A 27,974-nucleotide genomic window follows, 5' to 3' on the forward strand; every position below is an offset into this window, starting at 1 on the left:
TTCTATCGTTGAATTGCTGGAAAAATAAGAAAGACCTGGTTTTGCTTTTTTTTTTCTGGAAGAAGGGGGGGGAGCACAACGAATAAAAATATGATAATGAAAAAATTGGAAGTGAAATCCTCCATTTACTTCATATTTTGCAAAAATAAATTAAAATTTAAATACTTTTTATTTAGTTTAATATAGTTTTGATTCATATGGTAATAATAATAAAAAACAACACCATAAAAAAGTTGTCCTCTTAGTTTAAAGACTAAATCTCCATTCAGCTATTTCTATGCTTATAAACTGATATGAAAATTAAAATCGTTTGTATTTACGAAAAGGAAATCGTTTGTATTTTGAAAAATGTATTTACGAAAAGGAAAATTCAAGGGCATGACAATGATTATGAGAAATTTAATTAAATTGTAATGAAATTCGTTTAACTTGAATACTTAATTCAAGTCTTTTATGGAAATGTTTTTATTATAATAGCACCCTCATTTTGTTGAATCTAGCTAAAAAGAAATGTTGAAATTTCAATAAATAATTTTCTATTACCATAAAAACATGTAAGCAGGATTATTTTTATCGAAAATCAGCATAGTAATTAAGTTGTTAAAAAATGCATTCATTTTTTTTAATCAATGAAAAATTTCTGTAAACTTTTTAAAAAAAAATTAGTTGATATAAACACAAAATAATGTATTGACGTAAAATGTTCAAAATAAACTCATATTTCAAAACCTCGAAACAGAAATGGGATACAGGTCTTTTTTTTATTTTTTTAAATAGAAATTGAGAGAAATTACCACAATTTTCAAATAACTTCCACAACAAAATTTCAATAATTTTCCTCTATTTAAATCTTTCTGAGACAGAAAAATATTTTAATTCTGTGTGTCTGACCATAGTTATGTGAATTCATAAATGCTACATATTAAAAGGAAGAAATATGGGAAAACAGAAGAAGAATGGGGTCTCAAGAAAAATAATGGAGCCTGAATCAAATATTGGATGTATCTTTCAAAGAGAAATCTGTCTATCTTAACATCCGAGCTTCAACGCTTTAATTTTTAAAAAAAACACAAATAAGATAGATTACCGACATAATTTTATTTTTAATATTAACAAATGCACATAAAGTTTTGGTATTTTTTACTACTTCCTCGAAAAATTGCGAAACAAAATGCAAACCATTGCTAATCATTTGGACGAAATCTCATCATTTTATGTATAATGGATTTTGGGCTATCTTAGCGAAATTCGAAAATCATCAAAATAACACATTATGGCGGTCTTGTTGAAATCTGAAAATCTCCAAGTAAAGCCGGGAGTGCAACCATCTTGGTATTTTATGAGTAATAGAGCTTGGCGATTTTGTCGTAATCTGACAATCAACTCAGAATAAACTTTGAGGTCGTAGAAATAAACAAGTACCAAATTTTATACCAAATCCATACCTAGGATGACTGTCTGTTCGTGTGAACATTTTAATTCAGAAGCGCAAAAAACTATAAAAATAATATATATTATAAATATTGTTTTATAGTTTATATAATATTGATTTTATAGTTTATAGTTTTAATTTTTATAGTTGTATCAGATTTTGAGTAGCTTCTGTAAAGGGGGTACCAAAATTAAATTTCGATTGATACTTCTCCATATCGGAGGAGTATTAATGAGCAAAATTAATTGTCTTACAGTCATCTGTAAAGACACAAGTTTCATGTTCTTTGTGAAATTTGAGGGATATTAAAAAATAAATTTATTGATTTAAATCATTCTTCTATAACTCTGACCAATATCTTTCGGTGTAATTTTCAAATATATGCATATGACAAAAAATTGTTAAAAAGGATATTATCAAAAAAATATTACTCATTTACTATCTTTCATTAAATTTAAAAAAATAGATAATTCATTATCTGAAGATCCTGATAACTTATTTAAAATGCCAAAGGTGTTCATTTAATTATGTACAAAATTGCATTTTTAGCAATACTTGCGCATATCCAATAGAATCCATCACTTCTCGCGGGGCCGTGGTGGCCTGGTGGTAAGGTCTCGGCTTGTGAGTCGTAGGGTTTCAGGTTCAAGACCTCATTCCACCGAAGAACCTCCGTGTAAGGGGGGCTGTTGCACGATAAATCCGTCAGCGGCAAACGTCCTCCCATTGGTCTGGTGTGGAGAGAGGGTGCTAACTCAAGTGTCGGGCTCGTCATCTAACCGCGGTTCAAAATTACAGGTTGCGTCCCAAAATATCCATAGTGTTGATTTAAACGGGATGTTAATAAAACTAAAACCACTGCTTGTTGCTTAAAAGCAGGCTTTTTGAATTCGTTGAGAAAGATCTATAGAGATCTACAGTTGCTGACAAAGCCAATTCATCATTTTGTCCAGACATAATGTCAATCAAGACAAATGGGATATATCAGTCAACATTCAACATAAGTTGCACAAAATGGAATCATCTTCTATTGAGTTCCCAAAAATGCCACACCTAACATTTATAGAAAATCCCTATTGATAACTAACCTCTTGGGCGAAGACTGGATTCTCTACATTCCAAAAGTCAAGGTCCCAGTTAAAGTAGCATTCGTCGATCCATATAGCAATATTCAGAAAAGAAGGATTTGATTTTATCTAAAATAAGACTTAAAGTAAAACGTAAAATAAGCATTGATCATGCAATTGTCCATTAATTATTATAACAATCATTGACTCCATGAGTACTGCCTTCAGTTGTCATTATGAAATATTCCCTACATAGTCGATTTTGGAATGTTGACGGGGGTGTATGTTGAAATGTACGGAGATGAATATGAATTTTATACAACGGCAATTGCAGATTTTGGTTAATAATATCATACAATGGTGCAATACTAATGGTTTTAATATTTCTGTATATAAAACTGCGGGTGTTCACTCTTGTCTTAAAGGAAATTTACACTCTAACCCAGAAATCAAATTAAATGATGAAATCATTCCCTTTTTAGGCGAAATTCGTTTCTTGGGTATAACGTTCGACAAAAAACTAACCTTTCTCTCTCATGTAAAATTATAGGGGGGGAAATGCGAAAAATCTTTGAAAATTTTAAGTTTTGCCATCTACAGCTCGGGGAGCGGATAGAGATTCTTTTATTAAAATATATAAATCCACGGTACTCTCTAGGTTGGATTATGGCATTGAAATTTATGGACCTGCATGAAAAAGAGTTTTAAAAAACTGCACCGTGTTCATCACAAAGCACTCCGACTTTGTTCTGAAACTTTTAGGACATCACATGTAAAAAGTTTTTATATCGACTGTTATGAAACTGCCCTTGACGTAAGAAGACAAATCTTATTTTTAAATTATTATTTTAGAATTCAGTCAAACACGAACCATCCTTTTTATAATTTTAAACTTTGTTCTTATTCAGTTATATTGCAAAAGGTTAGAAAGTCGGAGGTACCAGTGTTTTTTACAAGAGTTCAAAGTCTCCTTTCAGAACTTAATCTGCTTAATCTACATGTAACTCCACAGCTGGTAAATGGCTTTCCACCTTGGCAAAATCTCAATATGCAATTTTTAAACCCTTTCAATACTTTTAACAAATCTGAGACAACAGAAGTTATTTATCAGCAGATTTTACTTGAACAAAGACAACAATACCAAGACTTTTTTCCAATTTATACAGATGGGTTGAAATAAACTAATCATGTCTCTTTCGTTGTTGTCTTGTCAAATAAGTCATCTCTTTTGTACTTGATTTTTTTTGTTCAGTTTTTACGGCAGAAATAAGTACGGTTTTATATGTATTAAACGAAATTCCTGACAGACCTGGAAAAAAGTTTATTATTTAAACAGACTCTTAAGTGTTTTTCAATCATTAAAACTAGTTTAACTTCATCCTCATAATCATCCTTTGGTTTCAAAAATCATAGATATTTTTTGTCATTTGACTTCTCGGGATTTTACTATTTTATTCTGTTGGATACTCTCTCATGTGGGAATTCTTGTCAATAATAGGGCAGACAAAGCTGTGAAATCAGCAGGTGTTCCAGCGGCTATGTCTATCCCTGTAAACGACTCAAAGAAGCACACTAAAATGCTTCTTTATTCCAAATGGCAAACTTAGTGGGACTTTGAAACTGATAATAAACTACATGCTATTAAAACTGGCAGGTGTTCCAGCGGCTATGTCTATCCCTGTAAACGACTCAAAGAAGCACACTAAAATGCTTCTTTATTCCAAATGGCAAACTTAGTGGGACTTTGAAACTGCTAATAAACTACCTGCTATTAAAATTGGCAGGTGTTCCAGCGGCTATGTCTATCCCTGTAAACGACTCAAAGAAGCACACTAAAATGCTTCTTTATTCCAAATGGCAAACTTAGTGGGACTTTGAAACTGATAATAAACTACATGCTATTAAAACTGGCAGGTGTTCCAGCGGCTATGTCTATCCCTGTAAACGACTCAAAGAAGCACACTAAAATGCTTCTTTATTCCAAATGGCAAACTTAGTGGGACTTTGAAACTGATAATAAACTACATGCTATTAAAACTGGCAGGTGTTCCAGCGGCTATGTCTATCCCTGTAAACGACTCAAAGAAGCACACTAAAATGCTTCTTTATTCCAAATGGCAAACTTAGTGGGACTTTGAATCTGATAATAAACTACATGCTATTAAACCTCATGCCCAACTGTGGACTACATTACCGAATCGAAAAGCAGACACAGTGTTAACCCGTTTAACCATTGGGCATACTTGATTTACACATCTCCACTTGTTGCTAGGTAAACAACCACCTCTATCTTCTCATTGTGACTGCCAAATGTCTATCCAACAAATAATATCAGAATACCCAAATTTCAATGTTCATTTCAATGCTATTTTTTTCAAAGAGGGAACATTCTCTGCCTTTATTACTTAGCAAGACACCACATGCTCAAATTTTTACATTTTTAAGATCTATCAAATTTTATGCACTCATATAAACTTGGTTGTTTAAAGTACTTTTATACACTATCTGATTGTACATTGATATGATTTTAACCCTGGTTTGGCGCAGCATAGTCAAAACCATGGCTGTTGCGCCAGAAGAATCCAATCAAATACAAAACAAACAAATTGGAATATTTTGTTCTTTACGGACTGTTGGAACACTAGAATGAAGGCCAATTGAAAAATAAGCCAAAATGGCAATTTCTGTGTCACATGTATAAAATCCCTTTCTCATCGTTCCTTTCCGGGAATGTAAGGTTCCATTCACTAAACAACTCTAAACTCTCTCCCTAGAATGATATCAGAAATTCAGAAAGTGTTCTTCTACAATAGGACCGGCATTTACAACTAAAAGTATGAAATATGAGCATTTATAAACACTTACTGAAATTTGTAACTTTATCTTTATAATGCACATAAGTGCAAGCTCAGAATTTTATTTTCTTGCTCGGTAAACTGTTGATCTATCAAAGTGAACAACGTTATGCATGGTTAGTGCATTTTTTTGAAGACGAATCAGTTATACCCTAAATAGAAATTATTCTATTGGATAGTTGACATATCAAGAGAAGGGCTTATAACTTTTGCATCAGTTTATCTTCAAATCACATTTTAACCACACATTTGAATATGATTTGTCCTTTCATTTTTCTGGTTATGGCCGATTTAAATACAACAGGCAATGAATCCGAGAGCTGTAACTTAAATTTCATTAATTAGAATTGCAAAATATATCATGATTATTATTTAATTTAATGTTTAATACTATAAAATTATTTTTTTAGAAGGTTCCCTCTTTAAACTAAAATATAAATGATAATAATTCATAAAATTTCAACATGTCTACAATAATTATTTTTTATCACAGTTTAAATTAACAGAGGGTTTTTTTTCTTGCATTCATTAACCGGAAATTCCACAAATTAAATAAGTTTTCTTACTTAGAATTTCGTCTCAATAAATTTCCTCACTTAAAATATCCAATAAAAACCCTTAACCTTAAACAACTAATTAAATTATTCCACAACAGAAAAATTTAAACTAAAAACCACATTGACTGATTTAGCAACTTTACTTCCTTAATTTAATAAAAGAAACAGCAAGCGAAAAAGCACTCGAAATAAATAAACTAATTTATCTTTTCATGGAAAAAAACGCAAAATGCTTTAAAAGTTATGATGAAATCCACAAAAGTCAAAAACTTTTTGGAAAATTATGATCGTAAATTCTTTTGTTTTTCAAGCACTAATCTAATAAAGAGGATTATTTTTCCTTCTTCAAGAAATAGTAATTTGTATTGTATCGAGTTCATGTTCCTTAATTTATTTGTAATCCTTTGTTTTTCAAGTTCTTATGTCAGCATAAACCGATTTTAATTTCATTTTCTGAGATACGAATAAAAATAATTGCGGTGTGTTTCTTGTTTTGAGGTAAAACTGTTTAAACTAAAACTAATTCAGTTACGCGGAACAAAGTTTTTTGTAAGATTAGAATTTTTATTGTGATTCTTATGGATATGAATTGTAATAAGAATAATGAATGCACGGTGAAATGCTCTGCATTAAATAAGCTTTTTGAAATATATATATATATAATTTCAGAAAATTTAGAAGCAACGCTTCCTCATTCTGATTTGACTTTTCCAAATAATAATTAGTTGATTACTGTTTAATTAAAGCATTCTTAAAATTTAAATATTTATTCTATGTTTGAAATACACTTTATTCAAGAGCAACGGTTCTAAAGGTTTTATAAATAGTTAAGAAAGTACTTCATTTCATTATTAGTGCAATAAGTACGAAATATCCTTTCATTAGTTTCCATTTAATTTCTCTTATTAGAAAACTTTAAGAAGTAGTAAAAATATTTTATGAATTAAGTTTCGAATCGATGAATATTAATTTTTGAGTAGTTTTATTTTAATAAAATCCGCAGTGATCGAAGATTAGAACACATTCCCAGATGGTTTGAATATAAAAGATTGTAAAGATATTTTTTCAATAAAAATGAAGATTACTAATTTTTCTTAAATTAGTTTTCCATATATATATATATCAGAAAATACCATAGAGAGACCTTACTTCATATGCAATCGTAACATTACGCAATCCAATATTTGCATTTTAATACAGTTATCCATTATGAAACCATATTGTATGATTTATGCCTTCCATTAATCTTTATGTATTCTTTAACTTACTTCTTTTTAAGACAGTATTCTTATATTGCCGCTACTAGCTATCACCGTGGTTCAGTCAGTAAACCATCTTATTCAAGATTGGTTGGTCCATGGTTCGAATCTCGGGAATGGTGTTTTATCCAAATCCTGGATTTCTTTTATTTAAAATGATATCTATTGTTTATCTGAGATCTGGCAGGTTCTAGATCTTTCTTAAATATTCAAATTGAATTGTTCTCGAACATTCTATATATGTATAAAAGCTGAGAACCATCAGTGATGGGTAAGTTCTTTGTCTCGTGTTGTTATGAGTTGCTTCGTTCTAAAGAATCTAATTGTTTGTTTAAACTAACGGCGTAGTTCTTCACATCATCGTGCCAGTTTTATGATCAATCTCATAATCCTTATAATTTTTATTATCTTTATTATCCTTTCAAAAGACTTGCCTAGCGCACTGCTAAATTTACTACAACTTATTTATGATCATATATGTAAGTACAATCCGTAATTAGATAAGATAAAATTGCCCAGGTATGCAAATACGTTCTAATAATAATTTTTTTAAAAAAATGCTGCAATGCTTTGAAAGTTATGTTTTGCAATTTTTTTCCATCAAAAATATTGTGAAAGCAACTATGAAACCAAAATATACAAGCTAAATGATTAAAGTTTAAAAAAAAAAAATGGGAAAAAGAGTATTTTATTGAGCAAAAGGATTTATTAAAGGATTTATAAAGCAAAAATCTTTTTATTTAGAGATTTATCAAGGATTTGTTGAAAATCGTTCTAATAATTCACAAAATGTAGTACCTAGTGCCTGACTAAAAAGTTGTATTTCTATTCGGTCTTTAAATACTGGGGTTCAACTGATAAATAATGCGAATTTTTCCATTTTTTAGCATTCTAAAGGATCAAAGCAACTGTAGAATATTTTTAAATGAATGGATTATTTATTCTCTTATACAAAAACAGCAGAACCTATTAAAAATTATTATATCAAATATTAAAAATAATTATGCATTAGATTTTAATTGATAAAGGTTTCTGTAAGAAATTCCGACCCAAAATCATAATTCTAGAAAATAATGAAAAAGAATACAATTAAAGATGTAAAAAGATATTAAATAATGTATATGAATACAATGCAATATTCAACGTAGCTTTCCAAAAAATGGATTTAGAAACAAAATTCAAAATATTTTATAAAGAAAACTGCACAAATATTAAGAATATTAAATTTTAAAAAAATCATAGTTTCTTTAAAAAAAATCATCTTTTCAACGTAGTCACCTGCCTTAAATTAAAAATTCAATGAAAAAAAAAAGAAAATGCTATAATTTATTGTAACTGATTATCGGCATAACTCTCTTTACAATATTAGCATTTAAAGGGCACAACAAATCTGCTCGGTGGTTAAGCATAAAGCTCAGATATTTCCAGCAGAAAATATGACAAGAAATGTAGATCAGCTTTATTTTATTAGCAAAGGAAACAAAGAGTTAGTCTGCTAGAATGTGGGCGCTTTCTACTGCAGTATCATTTGCGTCCGATCTTCCAATGCAGAGAAATCCTTCCCTGAGTATTTGCAATGCATTTAGCAGACATGTTCTGGTCGAGTAATTGCTTCAGCAGATGAACGTGACTTACGTAACTTAATTATTACTGGCCTCAGACATTTCGTATGTGGACAGTTCTATTAACTCGGGGATTCCTGGATCTTCTTTGGTCACTCTGAGGGAGTCTTACTTTCATGTTTTCTTTGCAGTGCATGTCAGATTACTAGATGTATTTTTATTTTTGTCTACACATTTATGCAGAAATTTGGAATGAATTCAAAACTTGTTATAGTAATTTCTGATTTAAAAAAGAGATTTGAATTCTGAAGTAATGAATGGATCTTTCCTTCAAGATTTCTTTATAGTTAAAAGTTTTAGATGTATTTTTATTTTTTCTATATATTTATGTAGAAATTCGGAGTGAATTCAAGCTTTATACAGTAATTTCTAATTAGAAACAGTTTTGAATTCTGAAATAATGAATGTATCTTTTGCTCTTGGTTTCTTAGTAGTACACGTATTAGATGTATTTTTATTTTTTCTACATTTTTATGCAGAAATTCGGAGTCATTTCGAAACTTATACAGTAATGTCTAATTTGAAACATTGAATTCTGAAATAATAAATAGAACTTTCCGTCATTCTTTGTAGTACACGTATTAGTTTATTTTTATTTTTTTTTCTACATATTTATGTAGAAATTTGGAGTTAATTCAAAATTTAATACAGAAATTTCTAATTGGAAACATAAATTTCAATTCTGAAATAATAAATTAATCTTCACTTCAGGGTTTCTTTGTAGTGCATGTCAGAGTAGTAAATGTATTTTACTTTTTTTTCTACATATTTATGTATAAATTTGGAGTGAATTCAAAATTTGATAGAGAAATTTTCAATTTGAAATAAGGGTTTGAATTCTAAAATAATGGATGAGCCTTCCTTTCAAGTTTTCTTTGCATTGCATGTCAGAGCTATTCATATATTTTTAATTTCTACATATTTATAAAGAAATTTGGAGTGCTTCTAGAATTTGATAGAGAAACTTCTGATTTCAAACATAGATTTTAATTCTTAAATAATGCATTTTGCTTTATTCTATATCTATACTTATAATAAAGCACAATGTGTGCATGTGCGTGTGTGTGTGTGTTGGCGCTCTACGGATCAAACCGTTCGACCTACAGCTACCAAATTTGGCACGTGTATACCTTGGAGGTCAGGAATGTGCATCTCGGAGCTATATATATTTTTTTTATTTTTGATTGCATTTTAATTTATTAAAAATTAAGTGAATTTTCGACATGTTTTTCCGCTATAATTTTCGAAAATATGACACAAAAACGATTTTTTATCTCAAATTAATGTTCAAAAATTATCTTTTCAGGGGTGCTAATGTTTTAACTTATACATTAAATTTCTATTTTTAATAATTTTTTTAAAAAATAATTTAATTAAATATTTTAACGATTTATTCCACGCAAAATAAAAATAAAATTTTACCGGCACGAGCAAATTACGCGTGAAGGGTTAGAAATTAGTTTTTATCAACGAGTTGCCCCCACATTGACAAAAACTCGAATTTAAATATAAGTTAACTATTACTGCAAATTAAACATATAAAAGTAATTTTCAGCACGTGTCTGTATGAAATGAAATAAATATGAAATATGATGTTTTCTGAGAAATAAATGCAAGGAAACTTTTCCTATGATCATTTTACAATACCTATATTACAAATTCAATGAAACAGTTTTATTTCGGTGAAATACAGTTCAATATGTACATGATATCTACCTTAATCAGGGCTCAAGAGCCAATTTAATAATATACATATATTTGCTAACGAAATAGTCTAAATGGAAAGCATAGTAATATTTTTCGTAAATTGAATCAATAAACGTTGACGAATTAACTTTAAATATATCCTCTTCCCTGTGAATCATATCTATCAAAACATTACATTCTTGAGACGCTAAAATCTTAAATAAAAAGAGGTGGACTCCAGTCAGCTAAATCAATAATTAAAGCTGACCGATTAATCAAAATTTGAATATCAATATTCTATAAAAACGGGCGATTTAAGACCACTTCATCGATTATCTAAAGAAACCAATCATCTCCCAGGGTTTCTCAAGAGTGATTCGCCTAAACTCTGAAAATGTTGACTGTTCTAAAATTGTAATATTTAAAACTTAATAAATCGATAGAAATGGAGCGCATAAGATAGAAACGTTTGCTTATTTATTTAACAAGAGTATCATGAATATTTTGCAAGACATGATTCCTCAGAACCAAAGATCCCTAAACCCTTATTCCTAAACCTTCTAAAATTTAACTTCGTGAATTTTTGAAGTATATTTATAGACTGGAACAAAATGAAATATTTTTTACTATTCACATCGTTTAAATTTTCTTGAAATTATAACTAAAAGCTGAATTTTATTTTATGATGAGCTTGAGAAACTTTTGTTGAATAATTCTTGGAATAATATATAAATTTTGAAAATTATTCTGCAGTGCACATAAGATTTAAATGCTGAAATACTCTTTTTTCTGTAATCATATTTAAAAAAATGTTTGGTTTTAATGAAAAATATCTTTATTTTAATTGCAGTTTCATCATTTCTACTTTAATTTAAAACTGAATTTTACGGGCGCTATTAGAAAACTAGAAAGAGATGCGTAGTACAATGAACAGAACGGCTTAAGGCTTACATAATAGTATAAGTGAATTATATTATTATCAAAATTTCAAGCTAGCAAATATTCTGCTGAAAAACTTTTAATGAGACCAAGTTATATAAAATATTAAATTGAACATTTTAGCGAGCATTAATACTGGCGAAGCGGCTGGTCGCCAAAGGCGACTAGTCAAAAAAAAGTTGCAATTTGACAGGAAGAACTGATTTGTAAATTTCAGGCATGCAATTAAGTATGTATACTTTAGGTTTGTATTAATAATTGCATTTTTTAGTAGTTGTTGATGATCGTTGTTATAATCTTACAACGAATCTCGATTTTTGAATTCTACTGAGGATACGTCGGTTCATAAACAATCAGTGCCACAAAATCGTTTTCCTAAATAAATGCAATTGAAATTAAATTCTTAAAAATGCAGCTTAATCCAAAAGTAATTCAAAATTTTTAGTGTATTTAAAAAAAATTTCTAGTAAAAGAAAACAAATTTATATTAAAAGATATGGCTATATTTCGAGTAATGTGAAAGCAAAATCAGAACCAAATAATAGTCAACAAGAAAAGCAAAAAACAGAACAAAGAATCATAGGCGAGCTTTGCATTGAAGAAAGGGAGAAGAAAAGTCCACCCACAATTGGTCGTGTGCAAAATTTGGTCTGCACCCAGAGCAGCCTAATCACTGTTAAGCTGAAAGGTAAGTATCTTTGGCTTTCATTTTCTACTTGTTTATTGTATATTAAGCTTATTTTGCCTTCTGGCGTTGATCCTTGTGCAGTCCCAGTTTGTGTATCCCTTACTTACCGATTTATTTTTTCCTTCTTCTTTTGTTTTTAAAGTTTTCATCCTTCTTTTTTGTCTTTCATTGAACTCTTTTGGAGAAGCTACAATTCTGCAGCTCTAATGAATGAATCGTCACTGATCGCGATTTTTTGAACGGATCTCATAGTTTTGGAATCGTGGTCAAACAACCAAGATAGTTGCTGAGCCGTAACTCTCTGCTTTTAAACCATACGAATATTGTTTAACCCTAAATACATTTGTAGGCTCATTAGATATGTCAAGTTTTATGTGGAACTTGCCCTGGAATCAGAAACCCTCTTTTAGAAGAATATAGGAGTAGAAGTTTTGGTTATCCACAACAAATTAGGATTTGAGTGTCATAGTTTCGAAATAAATCCTCTTTCATCAATAATGTCTCATACAGGTATACCTGGGAGAGATAAATTTGTCATTGAAATAGAAACATTTTCTTGTTGGTACAATGTTCTAGGCAAGAGTGTGTAATATTAACTAAGTTGTGTCATGCTAAATATCTAACCATGGCTTTGAGACCGACCTTAGGATATCTCTCCCGCAATAGATCCATGGAAATATTTTGAAGGGGAAATGTTGTATTACCCAATCAGACCCAAAATTATCTTCCTATACTTTACTATCGGAGCATTAAAATAGCAAAACAATGAAATGAAATAAAATTTGTAACCTCTTTTCGTAACTTCTTGGTTACCTCAAATCAATAAATCAACAATAAATGATTTTAGATGAGATAAAGAAATTAAAGGGTCATCTACATGATAAAAAGAAAATTTGAATACAACATAATAGAAGTGTAGATTCAATTTTGTTTAATTATATTAATGCCTTCTTTTGTTAGATGAGGGCTGTTTTAATACCAATATCTTCATTTTAAATAATGGTCAAAGGACGAATACGACGCTTGAGTGGGTAGCCAACCCCTTCAAAGTTCCCGTCAATCCAATATGAGGAAATATGGCACCCGAAGACAGGTTTAATATGCAATTCGAATGCGTATCTAATCTTCTGTAAAATCAAACGACTGAGTCACCCTGGTGTTAGAATTTAACAGAAGAGTCTAGAGATGCTGCACGTGAAGATGGAAACGAAAAATTGTCTTTAAAGACGAGAATCCTGGTGAAGGAATAGGAAAAGGCTTCCTATTCTTTCCAATTCAGAGGAGTGTCATTTGATTTCCCTCTTTTTGACCCTTCGAATTACTTCCTCTACAGCACATAAATACATCCTTACAGAATCATATAGCTGGAAATAACACAACAAATACATGTAATTAAACAACAGGAAATACATTAAGCACAAATAAATACATGTAATGATAAGAAGACAAAACAAATGCATGAGGAAACGAAGTTTTAACGGTATAGTAACACTTACTACCATGTGAAATTTTCTACTAACACATCTTTGAAGCATTATTGAAAAAACGTTTTAACGGTACAGCATTGTCACACTACTGGAAGATATTATCTTATTACAATATCTGACGTATAAATGAACAAGGTTCAATGCTAAAGTATAAGACGCATTACTGAAAAACAGTCTACTGTTGCAGCATTCAACAAATTACTAGAAAATATTCTCTTTTCGCATTTGAAAAATATTTTACTAGTAGACCATATGACATTTTACAGAATAATATTTTCTGATACAACATAAAAATTATTTTATCGATAAAGCATATGATACTTACAGATAAATATTTTCTAATACAGCATAAAAATACACGGAAAAGAATGAACTGTTCATTTGCCGTACATTGAGGTTTAGAAAGAATGTGGTCGGACTAGGTATCTATATCACCTCATCGTTGACCTAAACTCAGAAAGAAATCATAATTAATTATTAGTGAAACTTTAAAACTTGATGTAATATTTAACATCTGAGAGATTCATAAAAATAATATTTTATACATAGTATAATCTAATTCTATAAATAGATAGTAATTATATTTATTTTACAAAAAAAATCTAATAACTATAATCTTAATTTTTTGTTGAATTATATTGCTTAAGACTTACTTAGTGAAAGATGGCAACTTTATGTGACTTCCAGGTAATTAGTGTTTTCCAATAATCTTCATGATTTTCCATTACTATTATCTCTTAAAAGTAACATTTTTGAAACTGTTTTAAATTGTATGTTAAGGAAAATGCCCCAGCCTTAGATAGTTATCTTTCTAACATTGTTAAAGTTTCGTCTATTTTGTTCGTAAATGGTATGTAATATATGGCTTAGTTTAGAATTGTTGTGTATTATTCTAATTATAGCAATGCATATTATAAGTTTAACTACAGTTTTTAAAAAAATTATTTTTGCTGAAATGATACAAAGTTTTAAAAATAAGAAAAATAATTAAAAATAACTGATGAATTCACTACATTTTATTTTAAAATAGAAGATGATATGGGAAAGTAAGCCCAAGCACATTATATTAAGAAGAGAAAATAATTTTTTGTGGAAATTTCTTTTAGAATTACAAAGACATGATTTAACACTTAAAAACGAAACTAGTAAATTAGTAAAAAAGTTTTTTGGAACTTAAATCTTTTGGTTATTTAAAATATTCTTGTCTTTTTAATATAATATTTTTATATAAAATTATATTTTAAGATATTACAGTTGAAAGATAACTTACAATAAAAATTCGAATTTGACAAAAATAATGAAGTTTTTACATAATATGATTATATTAATATTCTAAAATATTATTTTGATTATGTGAAAATGTTTTCTTATTTGAAACATTGTATATCAATCAATCCAGAATTCCTTAAATGTAACAACGCAGTTTAATCAAAAATGGTTCTTTCGCCAATGAACTCCATCAACCAACCAACCAACCAAATTAAGATGTGAAAGTGCTCGTGACCTCTTTGTCACACTGTGGAACTCCAAAACATCATGACATGGTTGTTGGATCCAAGGAATATTGAGTAAACAACAAAAATGGAAGGAAAAAAAAAGATTGAAAATGGAAACCTTTTTGAATCCTTTCTTTTTTCCAGAGTTTATACTGCATACGGTATACCAAGATGATATATTAACCTTTTGCTCTGGGATGTATCCTCTCAGGCAAAATTCAAGATGATGCATCATTTCGAAGTTTTATTGGTTTATTTTTTTTAAATTTTGATTGTCAAAACTATCTACAGAGTGACAAGAAGAAATACATTAAATTTTGAGGGAAAATTCAACTAAAATCAATTATATATTTTTTAGAGCAGTAAGCAAGCCCTTGTATTAAGATTAATAATTAAACATCGAATTCTTTTCCAGCGTGTTAATAAAATCTGTAAACTTCATTCAAATCAAAGTTTCGAAAAAATTGATAACCAAACAGTGCCATAAAAGATTCATTCTTGAAGAAATTCAATTTTGAAGTTTGTGAGCATTATCTCAAATTGTATACTTAAAAACATTACTCAAAAACTGATAGACTGATGTGATTTTTAGCAATGCTTGCTGCGAGTGGGTAATAGCATCTCCTGGCTTTTCCTCCTAGTAAGACATAAATGTGGGACAACTCTTTCCCTATCCTGGACTTCATCTCACGTGCTCAGACTTCTATCTGAAGTGCTACTAGACTATTTTCATTAAAAGAAGCTATCTCGCTTCCCTTTTCTCATAATTTTTGACTTACGAACTTGATTAATCAGTTTGAATCAAGTCGGATTAATCACAACTCAACATTCATAGATCACTTTTTTCAAAATGCAATATCCAGCCATTTTTTGAGAAATTAGCATTTCAAAATTTATTGGTCTTTAAAAAAATCCATTTTACATTTTTCTAATTCGAAACCCATTGTCGTTTATACAGAAATATTGCTTTTTCACAAATGAATTCATTATAATTCTTACACTATCCTACAACTCAAATGGTAATTTTTTCAATTGTAATTTTTTGAATTGAGATAGAGATATAAAAATAATTAAAAATGAAGTTCTGATTTTCACTAAATTATCAGAAGTATTGCTTCTTCAGATGAACTTTTAATATTATATATGCGAATATTTTCATTTAAATAATTAAACCGACTCGCAATAGAAAACTGGAAAACATTATATCTCACGATGTTAAATTTCATTAACTATTTTTTGCGTCTTCTTTAATGTAGGATATTTATTGATTTCTTAAGTTATCGAAAAATTTTAAGCATTCGAAAGTTCAACACTCTTTGCGTCAAAGACAAAATATACGTCAATTCGTTCTTTCCAGTTTCAATCCAAATAATTAAAACCATTCGCAATAGAAAGATGTAAAACCAAATATCTTGCAATGTTAAATTTCATTAATTATCTTCTTCTTTAATGTAGGTCAATAATCGACTCCCCAAATTTAAGTATTCGAAAGTTCAACGCTGTTTGCGTCAAAGACAGAATATACGTCAAGTCGTTTTTTTCAGTTTCATGGAAAGGAACAGGATCTTTTCTATCCAATAATTCTGAATCATTAATATTTCCTGCTTGACACATGTACGTCTCATGCGCTCTGTTTATCTAGAAAGGAAGAATGAGTCAATGAATGAAAAGAATACCAAGGGAAGGGGAGAAAAACAGAACTCTGATAAGAAAGGCCAACGCAAAAAATCCAGGAAACAAAGGAAATGCTATTTTTTTTTCATAAATATCAATCCAGTTCCTTATTGCCTTACGGAAATATAGAAAAACAACAGTGAATGACTTCTTTTAGTAATTATACTGTAATGTCTATGGCACGAAGGCTTTTAACAACTGATTCTAATTGAAATCCCTTCTTTTTAAATCTATTATGTTCAGTGATTTTAATTTCCCAACATCTATTTTCTAATTTTTAATAATCAAATCTGCTATTAAACACATGTGTCAAAGAATTCATGTGCGTGATTAAACACATATTAATCACGCACACGAAAACACACACACGCACACAAAGACTTTCATAATCACATCTCTGATTAGACAATACAAAGCTTGAATCGATATGCACAAAAAATGATCCAAAGTTCTAGAAAAAAATTGAGTATGCACTGTTTACCATGGTGTTCTCAGTTGGAAAGGGAGGGGGGAGATTGGGTCTCTACGCTGGTGCATGTACCATAGAAAGTAATTCTTTTTTCGAACAACAGACTAGACTAAATATTATCAGGGCATAATTGTGTAACTAGGAGAGATTCTTGATAAAATAACTGGAAAAAAACTAGAAAATCTTCATGGATTCTCTTAAATTCCATTTGAATTTGATTTTTAGTAAATAAAATGCAAAACATTTCTTAAACAGCAATGAGGTATTCTGACGAAATGCTTATCCAACTAAAAAAAATACTATGCCAAATAAGAAAGAACTAAGTTCATAGAGACAGCAGTTCAATTGATTGTTGTTTTATTGTGTTTAAAGACCCTAAATAGAGCTCGACTATACCGATCCAAGTATATAATACAAACTAATAGCGAACAGCAGAAAATAAAAAAAATCGATGTTCAGATTGTGATAGTTTTAAAAAATATTGAGTATACGAATATGACTCCATCTAATTTTAATAGATGAAGTTAGTAGTATTTATTATATGCAAATAAATCAGGAAAAAGTATTTGAAAAGTTTGGAAACAATCTCTAAATATTAATGCGTTATATTTAATATATATAAAAAAAATTTGAACTTTTAAAAAAGTCAAGTTTTGTTCCAAACAAACAGTATTTGCCGGAAATTATGTTACATTATTTCATTCCAAAGGAAACGACAGCAGAAACACATCAGTCGCTGCTGGACATTTGCGATGAACATGCTGCATCGAAAACAACTTGCAAAGAGTGGTTCTAGCGGTTTAAAAATAGTGATTTTATTACACATGGCAAATAGCCTGGTACATGATCAAAAAATATATTACACGAAGATTTATAAACATCACTTGATGTGACCATCAATGGTGAACATAGAGTAATAATTGATCAATTTGGGTAGGCAGTGTTGGAAAAAACATATGACAAGAATTACCCACATATAAACAAATCAGTAAAACAAACTTTCGAATCACTTCGCTAGGATATGTTGCTCCACATATCAGATGTTGCTCCTTCAGACTACTATTTATTTAGCTCCATGCAGAGTGCCTGCTCTGGGAAACAGTTCAATTCGTTCGTAGGTAACAAAAATTGACTTGATAACTAGATTGCGTCAGAAAAATTAAGGTTTTTTTTTATTTGCTTAATTCGTTTGATACCATAATGATGGATAAATGTTGTAGTTTCCGGGGAAAAATATTTCAGAAAAAAAAATCAGCTGTGACTTTTTATAACTTTATAACAAATAAGTGTTTAATTAAAAAAAAGGGAAAAGTCATATTTATAAACTCAATACTACTTTAGTCAAAAAATAATTTTTTTCATCTAATACAATTTTTCTAGTGTCTTCATATTTTCTTTCTAAACAATAACTATCTTACCTTATTGCTAATAATTCTGGATATAAAATGTAACTTTGTCATGTTCCATGGAATTTCTACTGAATACTTAAGCAGTATCTTTTAAATATCATTTTTATTTGAATCTTTGAGCCTCTTCATACCAGCTTGCTAACTTTTCTTCAAAATCGAGCGTTACAACTTCATTAATATGTATTAAACTCATGCTGCCAAATTCTTCCAATTATACTCAATATTTCAATAAAAGTTGAAATCAAAGAAAAGCTTGTCATCTTTACCAAAGAAGTTTGAAGGAATTCAGATTGTGGTGATTTTGCTTTCATCAAGATGGCGTCGCAGTTTAAATTGCGTGCTCGTACCTGTGGATTAATCATGCGATATATATATATATATATATATATATATATATATATATATTGTACAGTGTCCATTAACTAGAAATCAAATCTTCTTCTTAATATTTTTTTTAATAAAAATATTATTTTTTAGGCTGTTGTTGAATTGGACATATAAGGATAGCATCGCATGATGAATCTGCTGACCCAAGAACGCATCTTAAACAGCGGCGTCATCTTGATGAAAGCAGGATCACCACAGTATCAAATCTAAGAGTTTTCTTTGGCTATATACTACCCGCTGGTGTGGTGTGGTGCGGTGTGGAGAGGAGGTTGCCAGCTCAGGTGTCATCCTCGTCATCTGACCGCGGTTCAAAATGACGAGGTCCGTCCCTACATAGCCCTAGTGTTGCTTTACAACGGGACGTTAATATAACTAAACAAACAAACTTGGCTATAAATTATATACTAAGAGTTATTGAAGATTGGAAACTCCATAAAATGAGAACCAGTTCATTCAATTCCAATCTCAAACTGATTAGGCTTTAATATAAAGCTTAATTAACTTTTCAATATTAAAACTTAATTGAGTGATTGAAAACCTATAGAAAAATGATTTCAATTTTGACATATTACCTCTCACATTTCTGCCAAAGCTGTTTAAATGAGTATATTATAATACTAAAAAATAAATTATTTTAGAAACGTATTAGAAAGATAAGAATTGAATACCTCTTTTTATCATTTATCCTTAGAGCATTAAATTCATTTTTCTTTATTTAAGATATATTTCCAATCTCTGACGTTTAAGACAGTTTTTGCTAATTGCTCAAGAGAGTAATAGATGCAGTCTTCTAAACAAGTAATCAGTATTAATCTAGATTATTTAACATCATTATCTTGACTTGGTTATACCTTATCTAGACTTTTTCTCATTAGTTTCTTGGCAATTTATCTTTTTTCCAGGAAACACAATAAAGATCCTTTGAGAAATTCTTACAAGAAGAAAACAGACGCAGTATTACCCAAAACCTATCACATCTCGCAGTTACGGTGATAAAAAATTTAACTCGTATCGTTCATTTAGAGAAACAGCATTGATTAAATTGCAACTTGTAACGGATACTCAGGGGAAAATAGAAGTTCCATGCATTAGATTAATGGAGAAAAGATAAATTTCTTTAAGCAATACTAATGTTAATGAATACCTGTAAGATTTAAGATCCTTTATGGATTCTTTTTTTATAGAAGAACAAGGCATGTCTCTTAGCGTCAATAAGGAAAGATGCATTATTCAATGTTAGAACTTTAATTATTTAATATGTATAGTTAGGGATTGCAATACCGGACCAAAATTTCAATACCGGTATTCGGTATTTTTAAAATCTTAATACCGGGATACCGGTTTTAATACCGGTATTAGAAATTTTGGAAAAAGAAATAAAACACAGGTGTTTCTTTCTTTTATTTGCCAGTTTTGTTAGAGAGTGTAAATATCACAAAAAATAATTTGTAACTTATAAATTATAACAGTATATAATCACAAAAAAGTAAAGAAACATCTTATTTATTTAAATCACAAAAAAAGTGTAAATATCACTATTCAATTTGTGGTACTATTACAAATTTTTGGAATGTGATTTAAAAAAACGTAATGCATCCATTGTACTGTCATTAAGCCTGAAATGTAATTTTGTGTAAAAATTACCAGCTATCGAAAACGCTCTTTCGGCATCTACGCTAGTCGGTGGTACTGTTAGCAATGCGCGATATACTTTTTCCAAGTATTTACCTCTAAATCCCTCATCTTCAAATAAATCGATTTCTCGTCGGATGGTTTTGGATATAGCTGATTTCTGTATTGTATTTTGGTTCGTTGAATTTTTTTTTATTTATTGCTCATTCTAATTTTTGTTCAAGAGACAATTCCTTTTCACTATCGACAGTAGTGACATCATAATCTTCGATAATTAAGCCAAATTCTGAATGTAGATAGGTTTGTGGGAAAAAATTTTTTAGAAACTTTACTCTAACTTAATGAGATTTGAATTGCTTATTTTCTTTTCTTCTTTTCATTTTCATTTTTAAAATCATTAGAATTATGTAAATACCATATGTCATTTTCTATTTCGGTATGCCTTTCTTCTGTACGATTTTTCAATGTAATATAGTTGGAATCCGAAGTTTCTATATCCACAGTATTTGGATTCTTCTGTTCTTTATATTTTTGGTATAATACATCTATTACTCCTAATTGAATTCCATGTGCATAGCACAACTGCTGATTTGCACCAATCAACTTTCCAACTTTTTTCATAATTGTTGCTCTATCAGTCGTTATGGATACAATATTTTCTTTCAGGGATAATCCATGTTTCGCTAATTTAGATTTAAGCAATTAATTAAGCCATTAATTAGCTAATTTATTTCGCCCGTTAGGGGGACATAAAAACAAAAACGTATACTATTTTGCTATTTTCGCGATACCTGAACATATAATGGAGACAATTTTAAAAATTTCTAGTAAATACCGGAAAACCGGTATTTAAACTTGTGAATACTGGTATTACAAAATTATACAAATGGCTCAAAATACCGGTATTCGGTATCCCGGTATACCGGTATTGCAATCCCTATGTATAGTGTCTCAAAAAATTTGAACAGACTTTTATTTCCTTGAATATTGTATTTAGGCATATACTTCCAGTTACGAATTTTCATTAAATATAATGAAAAATTGAATGAACATATTTTGATTTCTGTGAACGGTGGTAATAAATAATTTAATAAATTACATTTTTATATCTCCCTTAGTACAAAGAGTCAATGATTAAAAGGTTTCTCTAACATGCATCTACACAATTGCAGAAACCGTTTTTCACATTTCCGTCGATAAAAAGTGCAGATATATGCTAATTTTAATCTCGCGAATTCAGGTAGAAACATTTATTTCAGAGCACATAAATTTATTTAATAAAGAAAAATTGTCACTTGTCTAAAATTATCTAATAGTACATCATCTAATCATCATTACATGAAAGAAATTTGTCACCTAAGCATTATGTTGTTTTTTTAGTCAATAGTTACAAACATCGACTTTATAAAGAAGAGAAGAGAAACGTGAAAAAATGAACATTTGAAATATCTAGAGAAGTACTGTAATGTCGAGCAAGAAAATAGAATTCTTTGTTCGCAGTTGTGACCTTTTTAAAATATTAACATATTTCAGTAATAAGGAGTGTTTCGATATATTGATGATTTATGCTGTATGTAATCGTAATGCTAGCCAATTAATAGAAGAATACTAAAGTTTTTTTTTTCTGAATTCATACCATCTTTCTAGAAAATATGTTTACAGAACACCTTAGAGATAAAAATGCCACAAATTTTTAATTCCTAGGGATGTAATGGGGAAGATGATACGGGATACGAATGATAAAGAAATTAGCATTTTAGCTTATTTTCAGGAATTCCTCATGTTAGAATATGAACAGTTAGTTCAGGATAGAACATTCGAAAAACGGTAATGAAGGGAACATTTCAAAATAATAACTGGCATTTATGCAATATTCATGGAGTGCATTGACTGTTACAACAGTTACATGAACAACTATACGATAGACATCTAGATTAATAGTATAATGGAGAAATGTAATTCGGTCAGGTGACTTAATCGATTAATAAACATTAATATTCAAAATGATAATATTTAGAGCAGTAGTAGTCCACTCTATGTGCGAGAGATTCATCATCAGTGAAAATTTTAATAAAAATGTGTTGTAGTGTTATTAAATACATGTTGCTTAGTTTCATTTTGTATAATAATATAATGAATTGTTACAGACCTATTTAGTTAGTTTTAATTGACGGTATTTCTGAACTAGCGATTGAATTGCGACTGCCAATACACTCTCCGCAGGTTTTCAACAATAAATAAAAAAAACTTTCTTTGCTTCACAAATGAAGAATTGAATCGCATTTACATCAGTATTTCAAAGGAATGGAAGTTTGTATACATGTAAAACAATGACTTACTAACTATTTCTGATTTTACTCTTTTTTTTTAATTCATAATACACACACACACAACTATATAAGCATTATATTATGAAAAGCAGAATGCGAAGAGAGTGAAGAAGCTTTAAATTTCGTGACGTCGTTTTATTTCATCTTGGAGAAGCACGCAGTATTTACAGCAGAAGCGACGAGCAACACACAACACAGAACGACACAGAAAAAGAATGAAGAAAAAGCTCTTGAACATTTTATCCCCGGTCTTATATAACCTAAGATTTTGATAGGAAAATATTTCTTCATAGTGCCAATATATAATGAGATTTCGATAGGGATTTTCGTTACACGCGCCGACAAGGAAAGGGAACACAGGGATGTTTTAAAAAGAATTTGTTTAATGGGAATTTCTCTGTCCTTTCTCCCGGAGCGTGGGAATATGAGGCTTTTAGCTGATTCAGCAATTTTACATAGCTTTTCTTGAATTAATTAAATAGAGAAAGTGGAATTGGATCACGAAATAAGAGAATATTTTAGGCTGAAGTTACGATGGGCTAAATTAAGATAAAATCTTGAAAATTAATTAAATTAAAATTAAAATAAGAATATATATATATATATATATATATATATATATATATATATATATATATATATATATATATATATATATATATATATATATTAATGGTTTAAATCAATAAATTTGTCTTATGAAACTTTCCGTCATTATAAATGATTTTATAAAAAAAATTTTACTTCTTGACACTTTTCGCTATGGCATATAAAATGTAATTTTTGTAACTTATTATCACATTTTAAAGAAGCCAAAGCATTCTCACAATTTTAGGTTCTTTAATTTATGAATCATTGCAGCTTGAAATATACGTCTAATTGCGATAAGGAAATAAACGTTCGTTTTACTTCTTGGAGACACCCTGTATATCCTTATACCATTAGGAAATAGATGAATTTAATATAGAGATTTATTATCGACAAAGTTTGATACAAAAAAAAACGTCAGTATAATAATTGAAAACATTTGAAGTTTAAATATATCGTCTATGAGACTTTCACAAACTCTATTTTAATTTATCGTTATTAATAAACAAAAAAATATCTTTCTAAATTAATTTCATTAATTACTATTCAACATTGGCAAATAGGTTCTTAAGTTGTTTGAACGTTATTTTCTCTTGTTTTATGTTAAATTCTTTTAAATTAAAAAGGATATTTAAATCAACAAAGTCATTAATTGTTAATTATATCTTATATTATTTATATAAGATTCGTTTATTTGAATGAAATGTTTCTTATCATATAAATTAAATCTCATATTTTTATATTAATTAAATAAATAATTTTTAAAAAAATGTTAATAAAGTTCTTATATATTTCCCAACCATTTAGATTTAAATATGAAGTAAATTACTGTACTTTTGCATCATATATATAAATGTAAGAAAATGAAGCCGGCGTCCTGGCCTAGAGGAAGCATGTCTTCCCCGCGATTTCGGCGTCCTGTGCTCGAGTCATGGTGCATGAATGATAGTTCTTTCCCCTGTGTTCTATCTGTGAGGTGTATGAAAGAGTCTCCCCCCCCCCTCTATAAAAAGGGGTTGTGCAAGCGAGTGTATGAGTTTCATCTTCATATGAACTAGAAGTCAGACTTCTGCCTTCGGGTGCTCAGGCGTCTTTATCTCAGAAGCTACTGCATCCCCCCTTCCGTCGTAACGCGGACGTGACCTCATCATCATAATAGAAAAATGGAAAAATATTTTATTATGATGTTACCGTTAAAATATTTCATATATGCAATCAAACAATCAAAGTTGGAAGAAAGTGTTTTGTCAAAACCTATTTTGAAAAAGCACTAGTTTACAGAGTTATAAAAATTGTAATAAAAGGAGGAAATGTTTTTTTTGTTGTTGCTGTTGTTAGATAGCTATTTTTCTCCACAATGGATGGTCAGTTTTTTTTTGTTTTTTTTTTACACCAAAAATTTAGCTTGGTTTTTACGACAAATCATTTTGGCCCAAGGAACACAAATGTGTTAATTTGTTGTTATCTATTACTGAACTTCCGAAAGGAAAAATTATTTAGATTATTATAACTCGAATTACAAAATATCAACGCTTATTAGTAAAATGAAAAAATAAATCATGCATATAAATTTAAATGATTATATGATATCTTGATTTAATATCAAAGGCCGAATTAACTTTTAAATGCTATGTTCCATAATCATTGTTCAAGATTAACTCCAAAAAATTATTTTAGATTTTTTTACTGTTTAAAATTATCTCACTGAAAGTTGAAACGGATTTCATACGATTTTATAGAATAAATTCAGGGTATTGTTATTGCAACGATAATAGCAACCATTGAAATAAATTTTTTAGCACCAGACAACACTTGTGGAACTTTACCTGTGTTACGATACAAAAATAGACCACCTCCCTCTCCCCTGATCGTGTGGGAGGGACTATAATGGAAACCGCATAACTTCAAAGTTCTCCGATCCACTTCCATTTCATTCAAGTGTCTCTTTGTAGTACATTGAAAATCGCGCATTGTGGAAAAAGACATTCTGTTGCAAATAGCCAACTTATATTCGTCATGTGATCCAAGAATATGCTCTAGCATCAAAGGAGAAATTTCTTTACTTTGTATGAATAGATACGGGGTGGATACCGAAGAGAAAAGCGTAGGAGGAACTATGTGGAGAGAAAAGAAAAATATTCTTTTCCCTTACCGTTTAGGATAAATCTTGAATAGAAGGGGAAGATGATGCCGTACTAGAAAAGAAACAAGTCAATATATGTTTAAGCCTAGATATTTTAAAAAGTACTTAAATATACTATATAAATATACAAGTACTTAAATAAAATAAAGTAAAATAGTGTGATTCTTGCCTTTTATTGTTATTTTATGTATGAGTGATAAATTATTTAGTAGTATTAACTATTTTTATTAACTGTATTATTATTATCATTCTATTATTATTATTTACTTATTATTGTAATTTTACTGTACTTTCGTGTCTGAATATTATTTTTGTAGTATCAATATAACAACAATCACATTTAGAATATGGCAAATAAGTGCAACACATTTGATGTATTTTACGATAACTAATGTTATGATAACATTAGTTATGCACATCATTGCATCATAACTAATGATTTTAATAACATCATTGCATCATAACTAATGATTTTAATAACATCATTGCATCATAACTAATGATTTTAATAACATCATTGCATCATAACTAATGATTTTAATAACATCATTGCATCATAACTAATGATTTTAATAACATCATTGCATCATAACTAATGATTTTAATAACAACATTGCATCATAACTAATGTTATGATGTTGTTAGCCGGATTATGGGTGATTTTTATCTTAACCAAGTATATACTGTATCATCAAAGCATATATATTTTCTGTACATCAAAGCCATTTCTTTGATAGAAATTCGACTTGTCAGTGTGGCATCGAAGAGGGCTATATAAATCATGTGATCAAAGCCTATGCACTATGGCGAGAATAGAGATTCAGATATCCGAGAAGTTGGATGTCTCTTGACGCCGAAGAACTCTTAAAAATTCCAAGCATTAAATTTACTATTAAGGACATTTTGTCAAAGCTCGTCTTTAGTTCCCTCCTAATATAAAAATTTAGCGTACATTTAATATATATAATGCATCTCTAATGTTACACAATTTAATATGTAATATGCTCAATATGCATTTTCTCTAGAGGATTCTTTGTTGTTTGTAAGGTTCCAAAGTCATCAAGTGTAGTTTCTTCCTTCGTGTTAGGTGGGGTTGCTCTTCGGCTGCCCAGTCAAGTTGCCCGCATAATCTATGGCTAAGTCGGGTATTGCTTGCATATCGTAAATAATGTATTAGTTATTACTATAGATTCAAAACTTATCAGTGAGAAATTGAACACGGCATTTGTAGTCACAAGATCATACAAATGATCTTATTGTGACTACAATTGTGCTTCTGTGTCAAATTTTGATTTCCATCAATTGAAAAAAAAAATGAAAATATGCATTCGGTTTTTTAAAGCTTTTGTATTAACAGTATGTTAGTGATTAATCATGGAATATCGCGTGTGAATAGGTTCTTTCACAACTATTGTTCGCCGACATACGATCACTGGAGAAAAAAATAAAATTAATACTCAAATATTATTATTATTTTGCTAAACTACAATGCGCATAGTTCTTATATGTGAGACTCAGGTGATAAAATTCTGAACACTCTTCCCATTTATTGCTTTCCTAAAAGCCCAAAGATTTTTGTGGAAAAAAGCGAAAGGGGGGTGGAGAGTATGTGAGAAAGCTTAGGGATTCCACTCTCCCTGGTATTAAACAAAACTAATGAAATAAAAAATATATTTTTTCTTTCAGAAAATGTATCTAAAAAATGAAATGATTGAGTTCTGAATTCCGAATTTTTAACTTAAAGAAAATTCGGAATTCTAAATTCTAAAGGAAATTCGTGTTTCTGATCTGAAACATAGTACCATAATTAGTGTGCTTTTCTTTATTTTTAATTTTTTTTCTTAATTTACAGCAGCGACAACGTGCACACACAAAAAAAGTGTGTTTAATATATTTGCAAGACGCACATGAATCAATATTATAACGTAAATAAAGGAAGTATTGTTGCAACACAAACTTATATCGGGTTTACCCTCGGCCAGTTATACGACGGTCTGTAGGCAGCGCATGCGCAGAAAGGATGAAAAATGCTGTTCGGTCGATGGCAAAAAATTGTCCTGATGGGACAATAACACGCCACTGTATTATATTTTTTTCTTATTGCGCATGCTTTTGTAGAATTTCGAGGCTTTTTTGGCAAAAAAAAATTTAATCACTTATCATAGATTAATTCCGACACTTTTTTCTCTATGTTCTTTTTGATGCAAAGTTAAGTTTCTTAAAAATTTTATTTGACGTTTTTTTTTTTCTATAG

This window comes from Argiope bruennichi, chromosome 4, assembly GCF_947563725.1.
Source record: "Argiope bruennichi chromosome 4, qqArgBrue1.1, whole genome shotgun sequence".
NCBI lineage: Eukaryota > Metazoa > Arthropoda > Arachnida > Araneae > Araneidae > Argiope > Argiope bruennichi.